Genomic DNA, 24,410 nt, shown 5'->3' with positions numbered 1-24,410 from the left:
AGTTGTTGAAACACTACAGTGGCACTGAGGTCATAGAACCAAAAGACATGAATCACCTTGTGTTCAGGTTTGTTGAAGGGGTGAGACCAGAAATTAGCCAGATGATTAAGAATCATTTGATCTGTTGGCAAGCGAAGCCGATTGATGAGGTGTTGCAGTATGCAAAATACTGTTGTGATGAGATTGAATTGAAACAAAGAAAGCTGAAAGAAAAGGTGATGGTGATGCAAATTAAAGCAGCTCAGGCAGGGATGCAGGAAAATGGAGTACAGCAGGTGGTACAACAACAACCTCAAGGAAACAGAATGTTTCAGTCACAACCGAGAGAACGAGGTCGAGGAGGTGTTGTGAACTGTGGTCCAGATTTGAATACCGTTGTGGTTCAAAATGATGTGCAAGGGATGAAAAAGGTGCTACCATGTCACGCGTGCGGGGGCGTGGGACACTGTAAGCGGGAGTGCCCAATGATGGTTCAGGATGGTGTTCAACAAAGCAATGATGTTGGTACATTTCAAAATGTGAGGAGTCCAAGAGTGAGTGGTCAAAATCCAAACTTCCAGAATAACATGGTGCAGATGCAGGGTCTCCAGCCTATGCAACAAATGCAAATGCCACGTGTTCAACCAGCACAGATGCAGCAGGTACAACAGCAGATTCCCATGGTACCTAGACAGCAAATGCAGTTACCACTAGCTCCAATGGGACAGCAACAGGTGATGCTTCCTCAACAGGTCACAGGTCAAACAATGAGTCAAAATGATTCAGTACAACTGTTCCCATTGCGTGGTGAGGATGGAATAAATGATGAATGGTTGGATGATTGTTCAGATAGTGAAGAGTGCAGGCTTGCAGCATCCCTAGAAGTAGATCAGAGGGGACCTTATGTTCAGGGAAAGGTGATGAGTCATAAGGTTTCATTCCTAGTTGATACAGGAGCTACATGCTCTCCAGTCAGAAGTGCAGAGGTTCCGAAATTGCCACTTTCGGGGCGTACCATAAGGGTGATAGGAGTAGGAAATCAGCTCCTGACAAATCCAATTACAGATCCGGTTCAAGTTGAGATTGGTACCTTCCAGGGATTACATAGGTTTGTAGTCTGTGACTCGAGTCCCGTATCCCTGCTGGGAAGAGACTTAGGGGGTGATTCTAACCCTGGCGGTCGGCGATAAAGCAGCGGCCAACCCACCAACAGGCCGGCAGTCGAAAAATTGGAATTCTGACCCTGGCGGGAACCGCCAACACAGGCCGCCACATTAACACTCCGACCGCCGCGGCGGTGCAGACAAACAGCGTGGCGGTCACCGCCAACAGGCAGGCGGCAGACAATGTACCGCCCACACTATCACAACTCACCAATCCGCCACCTTTTCCGGGGCGGGAGCCCCGCCGATAAAAACACGGCGGAAACAGACTACGAACGGGAAAACGCGCACCAAAACACACTCCACGAGGAAGGAGGACAGCATGGAACCCGAATTAAACATCCTACCTGCTCTCGTCTACCTTCTCATCTACCACGAGTACGAACTCCGGCGCAGACGACAACGGTGAGTACTGCACCTACAACACACGGGAGGGGGGAGGAGGGAAGCTTACGCACACACATATGCGACCCCCCCCCAAACTATGTACACACTAATGCAGAGCAACAATGCACAGTGACACCACCCAAACCCCCCTTAAGAATGCAAAGACAGAAATAAATTGGGACGAATTTTTTTTATAAAAAATAGACTCTGATATGGAGCGATCAACTATGCAAAATATCCATAACAAAATGATACTATGTACACTGCCATGGAGAACCGAGGCAATCAGTCCTGTACATGAAAGTTAAATGGAACAGTCCGTGGGCTACAGTGTAGCGACACAAGGGCAAAGCCCACACAGGAGACCTGAGTCCTTTGGAGAGAACACTGCAGGGGCATCTGATGAAAAAATTACAGGCACCTCAGGGGGAAGGGAAGGGGGAGGCACCACAGCCACATGAGTCCACGACGCCAGATCCACGAAGGGGCCACCATGCCCATTGATATATCCTGGGGAGTGCAAAGCCACAGTCTCTCAAGTCTCTACTGTGGGTGGGTTGCCCACTTCACCATCCTGGGGAGTGCAAAGCCACAGTCTCTCAAGTCTCTACAGTGGGTGGGTTGCCCACTTCACCATCCTGGGGAGTGCAAAGCCACAGTCCATCTGGTGGATGACAGTGTCCACTGCTCAAGGAGGAGGCATGGTGGGCACAGTGAACCATAAACAGTGCTTGAGAGGAAGGGCCCAGCGGAGCGGTGCTTGAGACGGCAGGGCCCAGCGGAGCGGTGCTTGAGACGGTGGGGCCCAGCGGAGCGGTGCTTGACAGGAAGGGCCCAGCGGAGCGGTGCTTGAGACTGCGGGGCCCAGCGGAGCGGTGCATGAGACGGCGGGGCCCAGCGGAGCGGTGCTTGAGACGGCGGGGCCCAGCGGAGCGGTGCTTGAGACGGCGGGGCCCAGCAGAGCGGTGCTTGAGACGGCGGGGCCCAGCGGAGCAGTGCTTGACAGGAAGGGCCCAGCGGAGCGGTGCTTGACAGGAAGGGCCCAGCGGAGCGGTGCTTGAGACGGCGGGGCCCAGCGGAGCGGTGCTTGACAGGAAGGGCCCAGCGGAGCGGTGCTTGAGAGGAAGGGCCCAGCGGAGCGGTGCTTGACAGGAAGGGCCCAGCGGAGCGGTGCTTGAGACAGCGGGGCCCAGCGGAGCGGTGCTTGAGACGGCGGGGCCCAGCGGAGCGGTGCTTGACAGGAAGGGCCCAGCGGAGCGGTGCTTGAGACGGCGGGGCCCAGCGGAGCGGTGCTTGACAGGAAGGGCCCAGCGGAGCGGTGCTTGAGACGGTGGGGCCCAGCGGAGCGGTGCTTGAGACGGCGGGGCCCAGCGGAGCAGTGCTTGACAGGAAGGGCCCAGCAGAGCAGTGCTTGACAGGAAGGGCCCAGCGGAGCGGTGCTTGAGACGGCGGGGCCCAGCGGAGCGGTGCTTGACAGGAAGGGCCCAGCGGAGCGGTGCTTGAGAGGAAGGGCCCAGCGGAGCGGTGCTTGAGAGGAAGGACCCAGCGGAGCGGTGCTTGAGAGGAAGGGCCCAGTGGAGCGGTGCTTGACAGGAAGGGCCCAGCGGAGCGGTGCTTGAGACGGCGGGGCCCAGCAGAGCGGTGCTTGAGACGGCGGGGCCCAGCGGAGCGGTGCTTGAGACGCAGGGGCCCAGCGGAGCGGTGCTTGACAGGAAGGGCCCAGCGGAGCGGTGCTTGAGACGGCGGGTCCCAGCGGAGCGGTGCTTGACAGGAAGGGCCCAGCGGAGCAGTGCTTGACAGGAAGGACCCAGCGGAGCGGTGCTTGAGACGGCGGGGCCCAGCGGAGTGGTGCTTGACAGGAAGGGCCCAGCGGAGCGGTGCTTGAGACGGCGGGTCCCAGCGGAGCGGTGCTTGACAGGAAGGGCCCAGCAGAGCGGTGCTTGACAGGAAGGACCCAGCGGAGCGGTGCTTGAGACGGCGGGGCCCAGCGGAGCGCTGCTCTTCTGCACGGCGGGGCCCTGTTCAGCGGTGCTCTTCTCCACGGCGGGCCCTGTTCAGCGGTGCTCTTCTCCACGGCGGGCCCTGTTCAGCGGTGCTCTTCTGCACGGCGGGGCCCTGTTCAGCGGTGCTCTTCTCCACAGCGGGCCCTGTTCAGCAGTGCTCTTCTCCACGGCGGGGCCCTGTTCAGCGGTGCTCTTCTCCACGGCGGGCCCTGTTCAGCGGTGCTCTTCTCCACGGCGGGCCCTGTTCAGCGGTGCTCTTCTGCACGGCGGGGCCCTGTTCAGCGGTGCCTATCTTCACGGCGGGCCCTGTTCAGCGGTGCTCTTCTCCACGGCGGGCCCTGTTCAGCGGTGCCTATCTTCACGGCGGGCCCTGTTCAGCGGTGCTCTTCTCCACGGCGGGCCCTGTTCAGCGGTGCTCTTCTCCACGGTGGGCTCTGTTCAGCGGTGCTCTTCTCCACGGCGGGCCCTGTTCAGCGGTGCACATCCAGTAGGTCAAGGGAGCCAGACCTGGCCTGGACTCCCTGCTCAGTCGCCCTCCGACCGTGATGCTTCTGGACCCTTCGGGGACGGAGTCCTGGGCCCTTTGGTGTCCTCCTTTCCAGCTGGGATGTGGCATGTGGGGCCCACCTGCTCCGCGCTCCTGCTGCCTGACTTCTCCGCCCTGCTGCCCTTACGCTCCTTAGATGGGGCTCTCGGGCCCTTGCCTCCCCTAGATGATGTGGCTGGTGAAGTGGGCGAAGTTTGCTCCTTGGGGGCAGCCGTGTCAGTCCTCGCACGGCGGCCCTTGTGTTTCCTGGTCCTCTTGCCGGGGGGGCGGCTGGATGTGTCCTTGCTGCTGATTGAGGTGTCACTGCTGGCAAAGGGTGGACTCCAGAACCCATGCACAACAGTGACACCCGAAGCTGGGCTGGTGGAGGCTGTGGTGCTCTTGGGACTCTTTGCAGATGGAGGGGGTAGGTCATCGGAGGGAAAGAGGTCAAGATTAGCCAGGAAAAGTTTTTTAGGGCCAAGGTAAAGGGTAGGAGAAGTGGTGATGGGAGTGGAGGAAGAGGATGTGGGTGTAGGAGAATCAGGTGTGCTGTCATTGGGTGAGGGTGCTGGTGCTGTAGGCTGTCGTGAGGTGGATGTCTGTTGGGTGGGTGGCTGCCTGCGTTTGTGTGTCTTGGAAGAGGGGGTGACAGACACAGTGGGAGAGGAGACAGGGGACGTGTAAATGGCAGTGGGGGTGGTGACTGCACGCTTGCGGACTGTACAGGAGGGTGTGGTGGTGATGGAAGCACTGGCTGATGTTGGTGTGCATGCAGGTGTGAGTGTAGACGTCACAGTGAGGGAGGAGGGAGACGAGGAGGAGGGGGACACAGGGGTGGCAGTGACTGTTGGAATGTCTGCATCTGGGTGTTGCTTGGGTAGTGTTTGTGGGATCTGTGGTGCTTGTGTCTGGATGAGCTGCCCTTGGGTGTTGAGGTGTGTGCAGGCTGGTCAGACGGTGTGGATGGGTTAGGCTGAGGAACAGGAGACAGAGACAGGCTGGAGGCAGTCAGAAGAGGGAGGCTGGAAACAGGGACAATGGCTGCCGTCAGTGCTGAGGCCAGAGCAGTGAACGATCGTTGATGGGCAGCCTGACCCGAATGAATGCCCTCCAGGTAGGCATTGCTCCGATGCACCTCCCTTTCAACCCCCTGGATGGCATTCAAAAGGGTAGTCTGCCCAACAATGAGCGTCCTCACAAGGTCAATGAGCTCCGCACTGAGGGCAGCAGGGATGACAGGGGCAGGGGCTGAGGTGCCTGGGGCGAAGGAGACGCCCGCCTTCCTGGGCGAGCGGGCACGGAGCGTAGGCTGGGGGGCTGCAGGGAGGGCGGGGCTGGTGCGCTGGGTGGCGGCTGTACCTGTAGAGGCGGGGGTCCCGGATGTTTCCGCCACCGCTAGGGAGCACCCATCCGAGGACGTGTCTGTGTCGCTGCTCTCACCACCGGTCCCCGTTGTGGTGCTCCCCTCGCCCTCCGGATCACTGGTGCCCTCGGTGTCTGTTCCTGGGCCCACCGGGGCCTTGTGACTTGCAGCTCCCTCGTGCTCCGATGCCAAATCTCCTCCGCCTGATGATGCTAATGCACACATGCACAAGAAGATGAAGAAGAAGGGTGGGGGGGAGAAAAAAGAAGACCAGGTTGAGTGCATGCAATGTCAACACCGTTGGCGGAGAGGACAGACACAGGAGCCTCATGCACTAAGCCGTGCATTCGGGGTACACTACTCAGTACTTCTGACTAAGACAACAGGTCAAGAGAGGACAAACGCGCAGATGTGTGAGGCTGGACCATCAATAGCTGTACTTGTCACCCTACAGAGGTGGGGGCCGGGAGCACAGGGCCATGCCTAAGGGAGAGGACTACACTACAGAAAGCGCCCTGGCCTAATGTCACCCACAACCCTCCTCCCCCACCCAGACCCCTCCACTGCGCAGAAAGATAGCAGAATGTGCTGATACTCACCCCCTTGTGTCTGCTGTGATGCTCTCAAGCGCCCATCCAAATCAGGGTAGGCCACCGCCAGGATCCGGGACATCAGGGGGGTCAGGGTACGACTGGCACCCCTCCTAGGTTGGGAGGCCATCCCCAGCAGTGACTCGGCGGTCTTCCTGGTTCCGCGGCGGATGTCCTCCCACCTCTTGCGGCAGTGGGTGCCCCGTCTGACGTGGACCCCCAGGGCCCGGACTTCCTTGGCGATGGCACGCCAAATCTCGACTTTCTGATGGGCGCTGACCTATGTGACATGTACAGGGTGGGAAGGAAACATTCATCAACTTACTGCATGTTAGATGTGATTGGCCCCCCCTCCCCAACCTTGCCATATGGCACATGCTCTCATCTGTCGTGCTTTGCACTCCTCATTCGCCCCCCACCCCACCAACTTACATCCACCCCAGTCCACACAGGCATCGCCCATTCCATGTGCACCCGGGGTACTTACCTGTTGGTCTGGAGGACCGTAGAGTAACGCATACTGGGGGAGGACCCCATCCACGAGCTTCTCCAACTCTTCAGACGTGAAGGCAGGGGCCCTTTCCCCAGTCGCAGCAGCCATTGTCACTTCCAGACCGAGGTCACAGCAGCACTTGCAGTATAGGTCCTCTCCTGTGGATGATCAGGTCTCGAGTGATTAGGCAGATAGAAAATGGCGGTCACGCCCGCGGCGGTGCGTACCGCTACCGCCGGCGCACCTCGTCATTGGCTCCTGAAACCCATAGGCTTCAATGTTAACCAATGCGGCTCCGTGTAGCGGTCTTCGACCGCCTACCGCCACGGTGTGCTCCGCCAGCGCATTGACCTCACATCCCATTGTCCCACTTCACAGGTCAGGCAGCCGCCATTTCAAGGGCCCACATGGCATAATTTCCACTGCGACACACAGGCCTAGGCCTTGCATTGCCACACATACACGCCTTTCAAAACATAGATAACCGTGTGCTATGCAAGCTGTGGTGAACGTACCAGTGATTGGCTTGACTCTGTGCTCCATGTTGTCATTCCTAGGCACCGTCCGCTGGGACTTGCGAGGAGAAGGATGAATCCTCGCGTGTAGTGACCGCTGGTGGACCTGTCGACAATGGAAGAACGCCACATCATACTACGATACCGACTTGACCGTGCCACTATCCATGAACTGTGTGCCCAGCTGGAGCCAGCCCTGATGTCCCCCATCCGCCAACCCACAGGAATTCCCCCTCTGGTGCAGGTTCTGTCAGTCCTCCATTTTCTTGCAAGTGGCTCATTCCAGACAACAGTGGCCATGTCATCTGGAATGTCTCAGCCTATGTTTTCCAAAGTTTTGTCTAGAGTGTTGTCTGCCCTGACGAAGCACATGCGGAGTTACATTATATTCCCTGAGGAGGTTGATTTGGCCACTGTGAAGGGTGATTTTTATGCCCTTGGACATATTCCCAACATCATTGGTGCCATTGATGGGACCCATGTAGCCTTAGTCCCCCCAAAAGACGATGAGCAGGTGTACAGAAACAGGAAAAGTTACCATTCTATGAACGTCCAGGTGGTCTGTTTGGCTGACCAGTACATCTCCCATGTGAATGCCATGTTCCCTGGGTCAGTGCATGACGCGTATGTGATGCGTAATAGCAGCATCCCTTATGTGATGGAACAGCTACAGAGACACCGTGTGTGGCTAATAGGTGACTCTGGTTACCCCAACCTGCCTTGGCTATTGACCTCAGTGAGGAATCCCCGGACCAGGGCTGAGGAACGGTACAATGAGGCCCATGGGCGAACTAGGAGGATCATAGAAAGGACCTTTGGGCTCCTGAAGGCCAGATTTAGGTGCCTGCATATGACAGGGGGATCCCTGATGTACTCACCAAAGAAGGTGTGCCAGATCATCGTGGCCTGCTGTATGCTTCACAATCTGGCATTGCGACGTCAGGTGCCTTTCCTGCAGGAGGATGGTCCAGATGGTGGTGTTGAAGCAACTGTGGAACCTGCGGAGAGTGAAGAGGAGGAAGACTCAGAGGACGACACAGACAACAGGGACAGAGTTATCCAACAGTATTTTCAGTAGCACACAGGTAAGAATCACCCACGCCATTTTACTTTTCCTGCAAGCCTCCTGCTTCTCAACTTTGTCTATGACCCCCCAGTTCTTTTAAACTGATGTTTGATTTTCCCTTCCCTTTTCAGTGCTGTATGACCCACTCCGTGACTACTGCTTGGTTAGCCCATGGACTAATGCTTATTGATCTCGGTATGTGTTCAGCACAAAGTTAACAGAACATAATTGATCGGTAATGTGTTATACATTTGTAAATAATACATCCTGACTCCTGTTTGATTTCAGTGCATTGAGTGATTTATTTTTTGTGCTAGATAATGGTACATGATATAAACACGGTGATGGGTGAGGGTGGAGTAATGGCCATGGCAGAGTCCAGTTCTCAGTCTCACAGGTGCATTGTCCATATGCCTGTGGAAGGATGGAGCAGGGGCAGTTCAAGGTTGGACAGGGTGGCAATGTGGGACAGTGGGATGACTTCAGGGGGTGTCTCATGCTGGCGGGGGTCTTGACATCCTACTCTGTCGATTTTTTTGATCTCAGGCTCCTCTTGCGGGGTGGTTGTTCTTCAGCAGGAGGTGGGGTTCTGGTGGCCTGTCGTTGTGGTGGGGCCTCCTGTCCACTAACGCCGGCGGAGGTGGTAGGCTGTTCCTGGCTAGTGACAGGGGCCCTGTGTGGTGCCACATGGTCCCGCAACGTGTCTTCTATCCAGTTGAGGGCCTGGACTATGCTCCCCATAGCGGTAGAGATGTTGGTGAGTTGATTGCTGAACCCCATGTAGCGTTCCTCCTGCTGTGCCTGGATCTCCTGGAACCTGGCCAGTACCGTCGCCATCGTTTCTTGGGAGTGGTGGTAGGCTGCCATGATGGTGGTGAGGGCCTCTTGGAGAGTGGGTTCCCTGGGCCTCTCCTCCCCCCCCTGTCGCACAGCAGCCCTTTGAGTTGCCCTGTTTCCCTGGGCCTCTGTCCCCTGGACGGTGTGCCCACTACCACTGCCCCCAGGTCCCTGTTGTTGTTGGGGTGGTGGGTTAGCCTGGGTGCCCTGTAGTGGCAGACACACCGCTGATTGACCTGTCCTAGAGACAGAGGCATGGGCCCGCTGGGTGGGAGCTGTGCTGTTGGTCCCAGAGGGGGTTGGGTCTGCTGTGGCCTGTGTGTGGGGAACCGACTGTCCAGAGGTCCCCGATGGTCCGGGCTGGTCATCAGGTTCCAGGTCGACAGAGCTGCTGTCATCACTGGGGGCCTCTTCCGGGGGGGATGGACATTTCTGGACCCTCCTGGCCGGTGTGTTGGCGTTCGGGTCCTGCATGGGGTAAGAGAGTATGGTTATTGTTTCTGTGCGTGCTATTGCGTCCCATTGATTGGTGCCCTTGTCCCCCAGTGCTGCCATTCCCTTGGGGGAGGTGTTGTGGGGGTGTTTGGGGGGGGGTATGTGCAGTGGTCATGCTTGGGTGATGGGTGTCCATAGTTTGTGGTGGCATGCAGGGGTTGGTGTTGGGTGGGTTGTGCTGGAGAGACATTCTCAGGGAGGATGTGTGATGGGGGGTTGGGGGTGAGGGTGGTGGTGGGGGTTAGCATGTTGGGGGGGGTGAAGTAGTTGAGATTGTACTTACCAGAGTCCATTCCTCTGTGTACTCCAGCGAGACCATCAGGATGCAGGATGTTTAGTACCTCTTGCTCCCATGCTGTGAATTCGGGTGGAGTGGGTGGGGGTCCCCCGCCAGTCTTCTGCACTGCGATGTTGTGTCGCGAGACCATCGAGCGCACCTTTCCCCTTAAGTCGTTCCAGCGTTTGCGGATGTCGTCTCGATTTCTGGGATGCTGTCCCACCGCGTTGACCCTGTCCACGATCCGCTGCCATAGCTCCGCCTTCCTGGCTATAGTGGTGTGCTGCACCTGTGAGCCGAAGAGCTGGGGTTCAACTCTTATGATTTCCTCCACCATGACCCGGAGTTCTTGGTCCGAAAAGCGTGGGTGCCTTTGGGGTGCCATGGGGTGGTGTGGATGAGGTGTGGGGTGGTGTATATGGTGAAGAGTGTGTTGGTGTGTGGTGCTTTGTGCTTCTATGTGGTGTGTGTGATGGTGTAGTGTGCCTCTGTGTGATGTAGCTCTCTATTCTGTGATGTGTCTCTCTCTCTCCTTCGTCTCTGATCTTTGGTCGTAGGGGTTTGTGGGTGATGTGGGTGTGTGTTTTATAGTTGTATGGATGTGTGGGAGGGTTGTTGGTATGTGTGTCAGGTGTGTGTATTTCAAATTGCCCAATGTGGCAGTGTTTTGTATGTGTGTGTGTATTTTGAGCGCGGCGGTGTGTACCGCCAATGGAATACCGCGGTTGAAAGACCGCCGCGTGGATTGGTGGGTCAGAATGGCATGGGCGTGTTTGTGTTGGCGTGGCGGTGGAGGTTTGGTCATCTCCAGTTTTCCGCGGCCCGCTGATGAGGCGGCCTTCCTTGGATGTCGGGTTTTTGGCGGATTCACAGTTGGTGGTCAGAATGACCGTGGCGGTTTACCGCGGCCGCGGCGGTAGTATGGCGGAGTTCTGACTGGCGGTATGGGCCTTTTACCGCCAAGGTCAGAATGACCCCCTTACTGTGTAAAACGAGGTGTTCAATTACCTGTTCCTATGGAGGGATGGAGGTACAGACAAACAGTGATGATGAAGGGGATGATGGTCAGATCTCAGAGACGGAGACCGCAAATGAGGAGTACCCTTTGATAACCTTCTTCCCGATGTTCACAGTGACTGATTAACAGCCGAATTACAGGGAACAGTGACAGAGAAAGTGTGGGACTTGACAGGAAAGGAAATGGGATTAATAAGAGGAGTGGAGCCAGTTAAGGTAGAAGTGAAGCCTAATGCCGTGTTTCCCCAAGTACCGCAGTACCACATGGCACAAGATGTTCTTATACAGGTGACGCAGATAATTGCAGACTTTGTAAAGCAAGGGGTTCTAAAAGAAGTGATGAACAGCCCGTGTAATTCACCAATAATGGGTCTGAAAAAGCCTTTTGGGAAAGTTCGAATTTTTCAAGACCTGAGAAAAGTTAATGAGATTGTGGTAAAATGTTGCCCCATAGTGCCAAATCCAGTCGTGATTATGTTTCTGGTTCCGTGTGATGCAGAATGGTTCACAGTTGTGGACCTGTCTTAAGCATTCTTTTCGGTGCCTCTTCATGAGGACAGCCAATTTCTCTTCAGTTTCAAATTCCTGGACAAGGTTTACAGTTGGTGTCGAATTCCTCAAGGGTTTTCTGAATCACCTTCCATCTTCAATCAGATATTGAAGAAGGACTTGGAATAATTAGACTTGCCTTTTAGTTCAACTCTAGTTCAGTACATTGATGATTTGTTAAGTGCGTCCAAAACGAGAGATGACTGCAGGTACAATACTATTGGTACGATCATTTGGGAAAGAACGGACATAAAGTGTCCCCAAAGAAGCTACGGTACTGTCAGAAAGAGGTGAAGTACTTAGGTCACCTGATTGAAAAAGGGTTGAGGAAAATATCCAAAGAAAGAGTGACAGCCATATTGCAGATGAACCCCCCGACAACCAAGAGGGTAGTTAGGATGTTTATGGGAATGGTGGGCTACTGTCGCCAGTGGATTCCCAACTTCTCGATTATCTCTAAACCTTTGGTGAGGTAACTATCAAAGAAATTCAAGACGGCCCGGGTGCCATAACCATGTCCGAGAAAGAGATGAGGGCATTCATTGAACTGAGGGAAAGCATGTGCAGGGCAGCAGCTTTAGGTATGCCTGATTACACAAAGCCTTTTGCATTGTTCTGTCATGAACGTGATGCTTGTTCTTTGTCTGTCCTGACACAGGTCCATGGAGGGGCAAACCGCCCAGTAGCATATATTTCAGCTACTTTGGACCCAGACGCAGCAGCCTTACCGGGTTGTTTGCGTGCAGTTGCAGCAGTTGGTCAAAGCCTCACACAGTGTGAAGGTATAGTGATGGGACATCCCTTAACAGTAATGGTCCCACGTTCAGTTGAAATTCTGTTGACCCGAACAAAGACTCAACATATGACAAATGCTCACCTAACTAAGTATGAAACAATTATACTGGGGTCACCAAATGTATCCTTAAAAAGATGTACTGTGTTGAACCCGGCAACTTTGCTTCTAATGAAAATGCAGACATTGATGATGCTGAGGAGGTAGAACATGATTGTCTTGAGGTAACGGATCTGTGCACCAAACCGAGACCCGACATTAAAGATACCCAATTGGAAGAAAATGATTACATTATCTTTGTTGATGGTTCATGCCTGAGAGACTCAGTAGGAGTACTGAGAGCTGAATATGCCGTGTGTACAATCTCTGGTATCCTAGAAGCATCCTGGCTTGAAAGAGTATACTCTGCTCAAGAGGCTGAATCAATTGCTCTTACTGGGGCACGCCACGCTGCTGAGAACCTTAAAGTCACTATTTATACTGATAGCAGATACGGATTTGGAATTGTCCATGATTTTGGCCAGTTGTGGTCACAGAGGGGTTTCCTGACCTCTTCTGGTTCACCAGTGAAAAATGGCGAAAGAATTAAGGAATTGTTGGATGCGATTCAGTTACCTCTTGAAATTGCCGTGGTGAAATGCAATGCTCATGTTAAATCACAAGACTTTGTGTCAACGGGAAATGGATATGCAGATCAAGTCGCAAGGTTTTGTGCATTGAACTGTATATCATTTCAAGACCAATGGGAATTGTTACCTGAAACTGAAAATGAAACATGCTCAGGGTATGTATTAAGGGTGTTTGACACACTGGATGAGTTGAGATTGTTGCAGGGACGTGCCAGCAAAGAGGAGACACGCTCCTGGCTCAAAATGCAATGCGTACAGAGGTCTGATGATTTATGGGTTTCAGAAGAGGGGAAAATGGTTTTGCCAAACAGCCTTTTGTCACAGTTTGCGAGGTTTTACTTTGGTCAATCACATGTTGGGAGAAACGCAATGATCAGGTTGTTCAAAGTCGATTGGTTCAATCCGAAATTCAGACAAGCTGCAGAAGTTATCTGTCACAGGTGCATTATCTGTCAGCAGATGAATGCGGAGGGAGGGACCATGGTGAATTGGAGCCACATTGGGAGAGCAGGAGGTCCATTTAGCAGAATGCAGATGGATTTTATTGAGATGCCTGTATGTGGAGGTCTGAGGTACGTGTTGGTGATTGTGTGTATTTTCAGTCACTGGACTGAAGTTTACCCTACACGTAGAAATGACAGTCTCACAGTAGCGAAGCTGCTGCTTAGGGAGTTGATACCACATTTCGGGTTTCTGATCTCTTTAGAATCAGATAGGGGAAGTCACTACAACAATGAGGTGATTAACCCCTTCTCTGCCAGGCCTTTTCCCCCTCCTGTGCCAGGCCTTTTTTTGGCTATTTGGGACAGTTCACGCTTAGGCCCTCATAACATTTTGTCCACATAAGCTAGCCAGGCCAAATTTGCATCCTTTTTTCCCAACATCCTAGAGATTCTAGAGGTACCCAGACTTTGTGGGTTCCCCTGAAGGAGGCCAAGAAATTAGCCAAAATACAGTGAAAATTTCATTTTTTTTTCAAAAAAATGGGAAAAGGGGGCTGCAGAAGAAGGCTTGTGTTTTTTTTCCCTGAAAATGGCATCAACAAAGGGTTTGTGGTGCTAAAATCAACAGCTTCCCAGCTTTCAGGAACGGGCAGACTTGAATCAGAAAACCCAATTTTTCAACACAATTTTTGCATTTTACTGGGGCATACCCCATTTTTACGATTTTTTGTGCTTTCAGCCTTCTTCCAGTCAGTGACAGAAATGGGCATGAAACCAATGCTGGATCCCAGAAACCTAAACATTTCTGAAAAGTAGACAAAATTCTGAATTCAGCAAGGGGTAAATTGTGTAGTTCCTACAAGGGTTTCCTACAGAAAATAACAACTGAAAACAAATAATAATGAAATTGAGGTGAAAAAAACAGCAATTGTTCTCTACGTTTTACTCTGTAACTTTTTCCTGCAATGTCAGATGTTTTAAAGCAATATACTGTTATGTCTGCTGGACTCTTCTGGTTGTGCGGATATATAGGGCTTGTAGGTTCATCAAGAACCCTGGGTACCCAAGGCCAATAAATGAGCTGCATCCTGCAGTGGGTTTTCATTCTATACCGGGTATACAACAATTCATTTGCTGAAATATAAAGAGTGAAAAATAGCTATCAAGAAAACCTTTATATTTCCAAAATGGGCACAAGATAAGGTGTTGAGGAGCAGTGGTTATTTGCACATCTCTGAATTCTGGGGTGCCCATACTAGCATGTGAATTACAGGGCATTTCTCAAATAGATGTCTTTTTTACACACTCTCTTATATTTGGAAGGACAAAATGTAGAGAAAGACAAGGGGCAATAACACTTGTTTTGCTATTCTATGTTCCCCTAATTCTCCCGATAAAAATTATACCTCACTTGTGTGAGTAGGCCTAGCGCCCACGACAGGAAAGGCCCCAAAACACAACGTGGACACATCCCATTTTTTGTCAGAAAACAGAGGTGTTTTTTGCAAAGTGCCTACCTGTAGATTTTGGCCTATAGCTCAGCCGGCACCTAGGGAAACCTACCAAACCTGTGCATTTTTTAAAACTAGAGACCAAGGGGAATCTAATATAGGGTGACTTGTGGGGCTTTGACCAGGTTATGTTACCCAGAATCCTTTGCAAACCTCATAATTTGGCTAAAAAAACAAATTTTCCTCACATTTCGGTTATAGAAAGTTCTGGAATCTGAGAGGAGCCACAAATTTCCTTCCACCCAGCATTCCCCCAAGTCTCCCGATAAAAATGATACCTCACTTGTGTGGGTAGGCCTAGCGCCCGCGACAGGAAATGCCCCAAAACACAACGTGGACACATCACATTTTTTTACAGAAAACAGAGGTGTTTTTTACAAAGTGCCTACCTGTGGATTTTGCCTCTAGCTCAGCTGGCCCCAGGGGGGGCAGAAATGGCCTAAAATAAATATGCCCCCACAACCCCCCCGGGGAGCGACCCTTGCCTACGGGGGACATTGGCGCAAAAAAAAAGATCCCCGGTGCCTAGTTGCTTCTGGCCCCCTTGGGGGCAGATTGACCTAAAATTGGCTGATTTGCCCCCAAGGGGGGCAGAAATGTTCTAAATACAATTTGCACCCCAGAGGAGCAACCCTTGCCTAATGGGTCGCTCCCCATCTCCAAAAAAACAAACAAACAAAAAAAACACAAAAAAAGAAGTTGCCCTGGCGCCTACAGGTTTCTGCCCCCGGGGGGGGCAGAAATGGCCTAAAATAAATTTGCCCCCCAACCTCCCCCCCGAGCAACCCTTGCCTATGGGGTCACTCCCCTTGCGTGACTTTGGTGCAAAAAAAAAGATCCCCGGTGCCTAGTGGTTTCTGCCCCCCTTGGGGGCAGATCGGCCTCATAAAAATAGGCCAATCTGCCCCCAAGGGGGGCAGAAATGGCCTAAATGTAATTTGCCCTCTAGGGGAGCGACCCTTGCCTAGGGGGTCGCTCCCCACCTCTAAAAAAAAATTAAAAAAATAAAACACAAAAAAAAAAAGATCCCCAGTGCCTAGAGGTTTCTGCCCCCCCTGTGGGCAGATCGGCCTAACAATAGGCTGATCTGCCCCCGGGGGGGGCAGAAAAGGCGTTAAAAAAAATGCCCCCCCTGGGAGCGACCCTTGCCCACGGGGTCGCTCCCTTACGCCAATTTCCAAATAAAAAAGAAAACTCCCTGGTGTCTAGTGGTTTCTGTCCTCCTTGGGGGCAGATTGGCCTCTTAAAAATAGGCCAATCTGCCCCCTAGGGGGGCAGAAATGGCCTAAATGTAATTTGTCCCCTAGTGGAGCAACCCTTGCCTAAGGGGACGCTCCCCACCTCTAAAAAAAAAAAAAAAAAAAAAAATGATCCCTGGTGCCTAGAGGTTTCTGCCCCCCAAGGGGGCAGAAAAGGTCTTAAAAAAAAATGCCCCCCCCTGGGAGCGACCCTTGCCCACGGGGTCTCTCCCTTATGCCAATTTCCAAATAAAAATAAAATCCCTGGTGTCTAGTGGGCGTTTCAAAAGCCTGATTGCTTTACAATCCGGCTTTTGAAACGCTGAGAGAGACTTCAAAGGGAAGGAAATACATTTCCTTCCCTCTGAAGCCTCTCTGGGCCTCCGCCACTTGATCGGAAGAGAAATGTTAAGCTGAGCTTCCAGCGCGAAGGAGGAGGCCTCTGTGACAATCAGCGCGCGATGCGCTCTGACGTCACCGGGGGGTCATCGGGGGTGGAAGGGGAAGGGATTCCTCTTCCATCCACGACCGGGGGGTGTGGGTGGGGGGCCCTTGGGGGGAGTGCTAGCGCTCCCCCCGGTTCCCGGGTACAGGACGAGGTGATCTCGTCCAAGGCACCCGGGAACCGGTGCCTTGGACGAGATCACCTTGTCCAAGGCACCGTAGGGGTTAAGCTCTTGTATGCTGCCCTGAACATTGAACAGAAATTACACTGTAGCTATCGCCCTGAAGCATCAGGACTAGTGGAGCTGATGAAGGGTACCTTGAAGTCGAGAATGTCCAAGATGAGTGCAGCCACAAATTTGAAATGGCCAGATGTTTTGCCCTTATTGCTGATGTCAATGAGAAACACACCTGACAAGAAAACAGGACTGTCTCCTCATGAAATTCTTATGGGCTGAGCTATGAGATTGCCCGCAGTGCCTGCAAATGCTCTTGTGAATATCACGGATGATATGGTGTTGGACTACTGCAAGGGTCTGGCTGACGTGGTCCGCTCTTTCTCTCACCAGGTGGAAGCTACCACATTGCCACCAATAACTGATCCAGGTCACACCCTGAAAGCCAGTGACTGGGTTGTTGTCAAGAAACAGGTGAGGAAGTCGTGTTTGGAGCCACGTTGGAAGGGGCCATATCAAGTAATACTGACAACTACTACTGCTGTGAAATGTGCAGGACTTCCAAACTGGATCCATGCCAGTCACACAAAGAAGGTGACGTGTCCAACTGATGAGGAACTCGAATTGTCAAAAACAACAGCTGCAGAGAAGGACGTCTCAGGGCCGGAGAGTAATCAAAGAGGAACTGAGACTGAAGGAGAGCCCGTTAAGGACGGCTTGGTCACTCAAACAGCAAACGAAATCCAGAGGGGTGACGGTGAGCCTATCTCAACTGAGGCGCCAGGAGGACCGTCCCAAAGAGAGGTTCTCCCAGAAGCAGACGGATACGGGTTCGAAGTTGAGCCCTTGACAGACCCTAAAGGCGAAGGAGGTGAGGTAGAAGGAGGTCAAAGTGTTCCGATTCCTCCTGAGCCGCTTGCAGGTCCATCAAGAGAAAACACCATAGCACAAGAGGAGGGCACTGTTCAACATCCTGAAAGGCCGAGCGGTAGGAAAACACTTAAAGGAGATCATTGGTCCGAACCGCAAGCTGCAAAGGAGAAAGTGGTCCTTAATGAAACAATAGAAGAAGAAAGTGACACAACAAGGAAAGAAGATCTCAGTGAAGGAGAGTTGCAGGGTGATCCCAAACTGAAAAGAAAGAGAGTTGCAAACAGGAGATATGCAGGCCCTGAATGGGCTTATGCAACATCAGCTGAGTGGCAACAAGAATTCTTGGCATTCTGGTTTGATAGAGAAATTCCAGGTCAATACTACGGCACCTGAATTCAACCATAGAAAGAGACTTTGTTAAACTGAAATTAAATAGAAAAAGAAACCTGAGAAAAGAGACTGATAAATTACCGGATGTGACACTGTTAACCTGAATTGACTCTGAAAAACCGATTATGACAAGCTGCTAACCTGATTCGACAAAGGGTCCTGGGAGTGAGTGAAACGCTGTAAATACTTGCCAAGAGGGAGACTTTGCACGAGAGAAAAAAATAAATAGAGCTTTAAATCATCCTCAAGTTGATTGTTTACTTTATATTATTCTGCTCTCTGATTCTTTACAGATCATGAGTAACACTAGAGATAATAATAATAGGGGTAGGATTTGTAGATGGTTGAGTGTTATTTTGGGTGTTGTGTGTGCAATAATAATTATAGGTGTAATTCTGGGAATGCCATTGGTGGATCAGAGTGCGATTAACAATGCTCCAACTCCTGAGACTGCTACATTAACACCATGGGAGAGGTTTGAGCAGGATACGAAGTATTTGCATGAGGGAACTAATACGAAAAAGGAACTATCTACTAATGTCTTTCATCGCTTGCTGAATGAATATGTTGAAACAATGGATGCGAAGAATTGCTATGCGTGCACGAAGATTCCTTCGTCAGTACAAGAAGAGGTTACTTATCATAGTTTGCCGCTTACCTACGGAATAAGCTGTAGTTTGCTATTAACAAGATTCTATGATCAAGAACATATTCAATACTTCTATTCTAATCTAGATGTAGTGTTTTCTTTTGTACCTATAATTGAGTTTTTAAGTAAAATAGCTAAGGAACATAGCATAAAAATAGTTAGGGGTTTCTTTGAGCCGACACTGACATTTGGGACAGCTTATCCGCACCACAATAATCTAACCTGCTTACTAACGCCTGTAGAGAAGAGCTTCTTAGATCACACTGATGATAGAAGAAAAGCATTAAAGGCAAAACTAGAAAAGGGATTAGAAAAACAAATGTTTGCAAATGATTATGCTTATAGTGCAATAAAGGTGCAAGGCAAGCTAGCTGTAGATGCATTACACATAGGAAAGCTTTGTATATATTGGCCAAAATCTGATCATGACACTTTATTTGTGGGAACGAGTGAATGCAGACGTGTTTTTGTTTCAGAATAAGTGGACATTCATGTTAAATGGACAGGATCCAGCAATTTCTGGGATCTATTACATATGTGGACTTAATGCTTATTACCATCTTCCAAAAGGATGGTATGGGACATGTTATTTGGGAATAGTTTTCCCAAAGATCTACCAATTTGATGACTTAAAGCAACTTCCTAAAATGTCTGAATTACATCATACTAGACAAAAGAGAGAGACCGCGGCTGCTGTCGTAGGTGATATATTTGGAGCCATAATTCCTTCAGTGGGGGTTATCTTAAGCTCCATAAAGATTCGAAAGTTGTCTTCTATTGTGGATAACATGCTGACAAAGTTCACAGGGGCTATACTACTGATGGATACTGAACTTGCTGCAGAGAGGGCTATGACTCTTCAAAACCGGCTTGCTTTAGACATTCTTTTAGCGAAGAGTGGCGGAGTCTGTAAGATGCTTAATGAGCGCCACTGTTGTGCATTCATACCTGACAATAGTAATAAGATTAGGAGTATGCTTACTAACCTAACAAGAGATAGTACAGATTTGAAGGAGCTGAAGGAACCTGGAGTTTGGGAAAAGGTTGGAAAGGGGATTGCTAAAGTAGGGAATTGGTTTAGTAGTGTTTAGAATGGGATACTTGCAAAAATAATATGGGGTATATTGATTGTTCTAGCTTGTTTATTCGGACTATGGTTATCATGCAAACTTAGGAAAAGAATTAGAGAAAAATTGGCAAAACGCAATAAAAGGAAAGAGGAAAAGAAAAAGGAGAAAATATTCGAAGAAACTTATGCAAAATTAAGGAAGGAAGAAGAAATTGAAATGCGTAATTTAAGAAAGTGAAAAGTTGTGAAGGGAAAGGTTTTGTGTGATGGCAAATGTCATCAGAGGAGGGATTGTTGGAGCGTAGCTCTTATAATCAAAATTAACATGAAATGTTTATGAACTAATGCATAATAATGCTGCATAGAAAATGTATTAATGTGTTTTACTAACGTGAGTCCGAAAATGTGCCCACGGGGAGTGGCCGTCAATATATACGGGGACTAATAAAATTGACTAATAAGAGTTATTGATGCAATAATGTATGATTTTGTATTAGTATTAAGAGCTATATATTAAGGTTTTGCCAATTAATTCACTAGGCCTTAGTTAGCATGAGTCGGGCCTAGCTGCCTGGTTTCATATTAAATATGTTTTTCTAACGTGCAGTGTGCTCACTTGCTGAAGGACATGTAATCATATTTTTCCAGAAGCTACAAGATGAGTGTAACTGTAGTAGATCCGTTCTCATGAAATTCGACTTGCTCAAGGAGACATTCTTGCTGAATGAAACAGTGTAGACTCGCAAAAGGTACAAGGTCGCCTAAACCGGTATACACAATGGAACTACTGACTGGGGATGCGAGAGGACCACGAGAATATGAAATCATACCGGACATTCTACCCGGTGGAGACGTCAGTCACAAGAACCAATAAACTACGTGAGAACTGTTATGAGGTGACAATTTTGATGGTACGACTGGAAACCCATTGGATAGAGATAGTGGGGTGCCAAACCTGCCCAATTAGAAATTAGGGGACTTTACAACAGAAAAGGGATACAAACCTTTGACACAAGCAGCCAGTAGGAGATGCCATTGCGAATTATTCTTGCTATGACCCAGACACTTTGTCACTCTGCCTAAAGACTTTGCTGTTTAACTCTTCAAACCATCCTCACCCTTATCTTGGCCGTTCTATACTTCTCCTCCTTATGAGGGAAGTGTCCCTACTTACCCTGTCTTGCTGAACTTTGCTGTGTTTCCTGGCTGATGGCGAATCAACTGATGTCCTGAGGACGAAGATTGACTCTGTATGCTGACCCATTACGGAGGGTAACTATATGATGATGAAATCGTAATTGTCTGTTTGCCTTTCCTTTCTAGGTACCAACTGCTTTTTTTGACAGAGACCATAGTTAGATGTTTTCTAAATTTGTGTTACCAAAATTGTTTTGCATGAACCCAACATGCCAATGCTAATTCGAGGTAAGTAACGGGTTCACTAGACGGACGCAAATAGACAAATGACTGAATCAATGCTTTGTTGAATAATGCGCTGATGATACTCTGCTAAGGTTAACCTATGTTGACGTGGTGTTATGTTCTAATGTTCGTGAACTTTGCTTTGATGAAATCTTATTCGAGTTGCCATATTATGGCAATGCTGATGTGTTTCATGGTTTTGAGACTAATAAACTTACTAGTGGAATTGTAATCAATAGGGAACAAACATCATAAAATCGTACTAAACTGGTGTGGTTATTCATGACTGAAAGGTCATGGTGGTTTCCGAATCTTATTAATGTTATTTATTAATCTAATTGATTTGTTATGGTGACTATTGATGACGTTATTGACTTATTGATTGACATGTTGATTAGTTATCTCGTCTTAAGGTGTCTTCAATCAGGGTCAAAAGATGAATCGGCCTAAAACGAGTCCCAGAGTGAGTAAATTATCTAGTGAGGGACGCGTTAGCAGAAGGCACGCATACATTATGCCTTTTCCAGTGGTTAGCCCTCCACGACCGCAGCGACCAAGTACTGGAAACATGCGAGGCTCGATGTTTCCTGACAGGTTTGGGGCCTCTTTTCTATCTTTTGTTTGCAGCGCGATCTCGCTTGGCAGAAGTCGAGCACTTTGCATAACATCGACCCTGTTACAGATCACTCATAATGAAACCTATTAATAAAAGTGCTGTTAAAGTTAAAGTTAATTGCACTTTTGCGTTAGGTTTCATTACGAGTGAACTGTAGAAGCGCGATTGCGCTGTTTTTTTTTTTTTTATGTTTGCCAGTGGTGGATTTAATATATGTTACTCTGATAATTTGAAATATTCCAAATTGCACAATTGAAAACTATTCCCTAGGAGAATTGAGCAATGGAGCTGAACGTAATTCATTGTCTCGGTTTGTATTCATTTTGTTTAACTTCTGGCGGTGGGAGGTGGCCGCGCACTGACGGGAAAAAGGTATTTTGCAGCATTTGGACTAGTACTGTTGGAAATGACATTATTTACGTTGGCATGGCCAGAAAGCAAAACTCGGGTATACAATAATAAACGTATAAAACGCTCACAAGGAACACTTGTTCGCACTAATTGTTTGCTTCTTAACTCAATGCATTTAATCTTCCTTTGGCAGGCTGGGGGGCGGTGTTGTGGCACAGAAAGGGCCCGGTCTCTTGATCCAGTACCTGTGGGACATGACTAATACATAAACAGAGCTGTTTATTTTGTGGGAGGCCTTGCGTTGAGCATGCTGTCCCATCTGCTGCCTCGAACAATGCGATACTGTGATGGTGGTGCTGTTAACAGCTGAGCCGACTGTTGCGAGCTACGTTTTTGCAGGAAAAAAACCCACAGATGGATAGAAACTTTCACTGGGCCTGGAAGAGGGAAGCCCCCCAACGCACTGATGCATCAGTTTCCTGGCATAAATGCAGCCACATGTGACTTTATGGGAACCATCTGTGACTGATAAAAGATTACACCACAAGTTGAGCTGGAACAAGGGGAGTGCAGGACTGTGCTGCTTTCTGTAAAACTATAAGCCGCATGTTTTCAAATGTTTCCCGATAAAAGATAAAAGAATATGCTGGTTTCATTAGCGGTTTATCAGAGGGGACCACTTTGGAGTGTTTATAGCAAACCAGCACCTAACACTGACGCTAAATTCACGTTTCGTTGTGTGGAATAAAAAAATGGCGGCTTTTTTCATTGGTCTCATAAATTGGTCTGTGACATCCTGGCAGGAGGTACATTATGAAAAATTCACAATAAGCAGCTGCTCAGAAGACAGTAAGTCCAGGGCTTAGTGCTGACAGGAACTGGATTTTTATGTACATTTCTAAGTGTGAACAATCTGAGAACCATTATCATTTATCTTCATAGAAAATGCTGGACACCCCGTTCTTAGGGTCCCCCACAACGCCGATCCAGTTGTGATTTGTGGTTTTCTTGAGGGTCCTAAGGTATATGCACTTTTGCAGATAGGTTTCATTACGAGTGAACTGTAGCAGCGCAATTTTTTTCTTTCAATTTGGAAAGAAAAATCCGGTTGGGAGTTTACAACTGCTAATAGCTGTAACTCGGAGAAATGCGAGGCCCTAGTGCATTGCAAATGCTTCTTGTTACTCTGGGCACTTTACCAGTGCTAACCAGTGCTAAAGTGCAAGTGCTCCTATACAAAATGTGTATGTCATTGGATTATATATGATTGGCATATTTGATTTATTATTAAGTCCCTAGTACAGTACAGTGCACTAGAGATGCTAGGGCCTGTAAATCAAATACTACTAGTGGGCCTGAAGCACTGGTTGTGCCACCCACATAAGTAGCTCTGTAATCATGTCTCAGGCCTGCCACTGCAGTGTCTGTGTGTGCAGTTTTTAACTGTAAATTCGAATTGGCAAGTGTTCCCACTTGCCAGGCCTAAACCTTTTCTTTTCTTCCATGTAAGGCACCTCTAAGGTAGGCCATAGGTAGCCTCAAGGGCAGGGTGCAGTGTATGTTTAAGGTAGGACATATGTTTTATGTGTCCTGGTAGTGAAATTTTGCTAAATTCGTTTTTCATTGTTGCAAGGCCTGTCCCTCTCATAGGTTAACATGGGGGCTACCTTTAAATATGATTACAGTGTAGATTCTCTTTGGTAGTGGATGGACTGGAGTTTGGGGTCTCTGAGCTCACAGTATAAAAATACATCATTTAGTAAAGTTGATTTTAAGATTGTGTGTTTGAAAATGCCACTTTTAGGAAGGGAGCATTTTCTTGCTTATACCATTCTGTTTGTGGATTCTCTGTCTGGGTCAGTTTGACAGCTGGGCTGGTTGCACCTCACACTAGACAGTGACAAAAAGGGAGCTGGGGTGTAGGCTGCATTTCCTGATGAGCCATTTGTTCTTGAAGGGGGGAGGAGTGGTCACTTACACCTGAAAGGGCTGTGCCTACCCTCACACAATGCAGTCTCCAACCCCCTGGTGAGTGTCTGGGTCCTGACCTGGGCAAGGCAGGATTTCACATTCAAGAGAGACTTTGGTTTGAAGTAGGCCTACTTCAAAGGAGAACGTGGGTATGAGAAGGGCACCCAAAACCACAGACTTTAGAACACTTCTGGAAACCAAGAAGAACCTCTGTCTGGAGAAGAACTGAAGAGCTGAGGAAGAAGAGCTGCCCTGCCTGTGACTGTGCTTTGTGGACCTATCCTGCAGTTGCTACTTCTGCCAGAGTAAGAGGGCAAAGACTAGACTTTGTGTGCCTTCTTGTGAAGATCTTCAAGGGCTTGATTTAGAGCTTGCCTCCTGTTGTTTGGAGTCTCAGGGACAGAAAAGACTTCTCTCTGCCAGCACCTGGAGTCTCTGGAGAGAATCCTCCTCTGCCAAGTAGTGCCCATCCAGTTCCTGGGATCCTGAAAGAAGCTGGCAGCCTAAAAGGAAGAAATCCAGACACAGAATGCCATGCGGGGAAACGATCGACGTGACTCCAATCTGCGGCT

Source organism: Pleurodeles waltl, chromosome 8 (assembly GCF_031143425.1).
Source record: "Pleurodeles waltl isolate 20211129_DDA chromosome 8, aPleWal1.hap1.20221129, whole genome shotgun sequence".
Taxonomy (NCBI): Eukaryota; Metazoa; Chordata; class Amphibia; order Caudata; family Salamandridae; genus Pleurodeles; species Pleurodeles waltl.
This window is presented reverse-complemented; position numbering follows the sequence as displayed.